Below are 2,944 nucleotides of genomic sequence, written 5' to 3'. Positions count from 1 at the left end.
GTGTCCGTGTCCAGGTGTGGAGTGGAGCTTGTTGTCCGCGTGTGTTTGAAGAAACTGTAAGTTTGCTTTGGTTCCTTCTTTAATACTTTGACTGTTTTTTTTCTGCTCTGTGATGTTCGGACCTGATGTTCAGCTATTATATCAAGACAAACTTTAGATCACTCTTGTGTTTGAAGACAAATCCACATGAGTATAGATTATTGATTGGCCGGAATTAAACAGTTTGATGTACATTCATTCATGTGACAGTTTCAGCTGCTGCTTACAAATCTGATAACATGGAGAATTTGGTCCCACACTGACGGCACTGACGAGGAAGATGCTTGTCTTCTACATCACATGACCACTGCTATTTACAGTAAAACTGATGCGATCAGTTTAGCTGCAGGGCAGGTGTGACACAACTATGCTGCAAGGCCTCATTGTTCAGGAGTCAGTGTGAGAGAGAAAATGATGCGTTTGTTCATTAGGGCAGAGTTTTGAGTAGCTGCAGTTAAAATAAAGAAGATTTGTTTTCATTAAACTGACATTTTTTGTGCTTCAGCTGGAGACACTTTTGATTTGAAAGTGTTTGGAGTATTTGTTGTTTCTGAAACATCAGCCGGAGTAAATCAGGAATGCTGCTATCCTCCCTTGTCTCTTATTTACATCCTCTGTTTGTGGAAATCTCCCTCCTCTCCTTCCCGCCCCTTTTTCCATCAGAAGTGAAGCGCTGATTTGTTCAAGATAGCAGCTCATTTCTTTTTAAATACAACATACAGCAAATTTGGTCATCAACCAAGCACAATGTGTAAGTTCTACCTCGTGGTACTTTATGTAGCGGTGATATCTGCAGTAAGCAGGACTGAGCCTAAAGGGGGCATGGGGTGTTCTTGACTATATTTATTTCAAGTGTTTAGTTACATTATTTTTAGGGCTGTCAAAGTTCATGCATTAACACAGATTAATACTTCATCATGATTAATGCAATTAAAATTTAAAATGCAATTAACCCATCTGGAGCACAAAATGGACAAACTGCAGAAACATGGTGACATTTCAGGGATTTTGAGTCATTCTGTGCTCCAAATGGACTAATTGCATTTAAATTTTCAGTTCAGTTTGGTTGCTCACAGAAGCAAGAGCTTTCCTTATAAAACGCTGCTGTTGGGTCTGCGTTTCCACAGGCCCCACTAGTTTAGAAACGTATTCTCGTTAACGACAGAAACAAGATGAACATCTTTTACTTGCTAGCAAGGCAAGGCTGGACAGAACCCAAGCTCTTGGAGCTGAACGCTCCTCACTTGTCTCCTAACCAACTTCATCTAAGTAGCCTTCCTCACAGCCTTTTATTTCCATGACACAGTTTACACAACAGTTACAGTACACACAAGTACCTCCCACTGTAACCCCCCCTATGCTTACAAAAGACGAGGCACTGTGTGTGCACTTGTAAGCATGTGTGTGTATGTGTATGTATGTGTATGCATGTGTGAGAATGTGTGTGTGTGTGTCTGTGTGAGTATGAGAATGTGTTTGGGTGTGCGTTTGTGTGACCTCCTGCTCACCAAAAGTGTAATAAAAGCAGGAAGCTTACCACACAAGAAACAGAATTTTCAGATAGGATGTGCCAATAGTAAAACACTTCAGCCTTCCCACCAACAGAGTGGCTGGAGAGGTGGTCAGAGACAAAGGAATGTCTTTGATCTTATAGTTTGAACTATGACTTACAAATTTAAGTAACACAACGACAATATTTAACAATTTGACTCCAACAGGTACTTTTAACGTTTCTTCCAGCAGTAAATATAAACAACGATAGTATTCAGGAAGAAAAAATATTACATATATTTCTTTATTATAACTCTGGTTTTACATGGCCACATTTTACACAACTTAAAAACTGCTATATTTTTTACAGTCCACACTTTTTCTGTCAAATTTTCCGTCTGTCCTGCTCACATCTCCAATGGTTGTCATTAGCGTGTCTTTGCTAGCTTTGCTAGCTACAACACCAGTGTCGGCACATGAGGACGCTGTAATAGCTTGTCAACGGTGTTGATTAGCTGCGGATATAGAAATGTGAATTGCAGTCACCGGTCACTTACTGACTCACACTACAAAATAGCACAAAATGAATTGTTATGTATTTATTTTAATTTCAATTCAGGTTGGATCTTTTGTTGTTGTTGTGTGCAACGCTGATTTTCTGTGCACATGTCAGCAGTGTGCGATTGTGCACGCGCACAGCTTAGAGGGAACATTGCTGCTAGGCATTCCCAGCACACCCTCACTACACTACACTGATCAACATATTTACTTTATATTCACTGTGCCTTACAAAAACTTGGATACAGCATACGAAAAGCTTGAATCTTTGCCTTTTGCACCCTAACTGTGAAAGTAAAAACAACTATTTGTTATGTATCATCCACCCGGCTCATGCTCAGTTTTTAATCTGATTTAGTGGTGAGTTCAGAATAATCATACTAGGTGATGTTAACATCCATGTAGATGCTAGAAATGACAGCCTAAACACTGCAATTAAGTTATTATTGAAATCAATTGACTTCTGCCAAAATAAGTGCACCCACCAAATTTTAATTTAACTGTGAGTTTTACACCTGATGCCTTTCCTTAAACTAAATCCTAAGGTGAGTTTCCAAACATATCAAATGTGCACTACACAGTGGAGTCACCTGATCCTGACAGTCGATGTGCACATGAATGATTTGTATTTTCTCTGCAGGTGAAGGTAGAAAGTGTGTGTGAGCTGATGTGGATGTGAATTCAGCAGCATGGATCAGTGTGAGGACAGAGAGGAGGGAGTCCCTCCCTCTGAAACTACTCTGTGTGGGGAACATGAGAGTCAGACCAAAGCTCAGAGGTGAGATGACCATCTCTAACTGTCCATGACTTTTCTCCATGTCACAGCTCAGCACTCACATCACTGCTCCATCATTAT

The sequence above is a fragment of the Pundamilia nyererei genome, unplaced genomic scaffold, assembly GCF_000239375.1.
Source record: "Pundamilia nyererei isolate P.nyererei 1_Seehausen unplaced genomic scaffold, PunNye1.0 scaffold00660, whole genome shotgun sequence".
In the NCBI taxonomy this organism is placed as follows: domain Eukaryota; kingdom Metazoa; phylum Chordata; class Actinopteri; order Cichliformes; family Cichlidae; genus Pundamilia; species Pundamilia nyererei.
The sequence above is the reverse complement of the archived record's forward strand: the minus strand, read 5'-3'. Positions refer to the sequence as shown.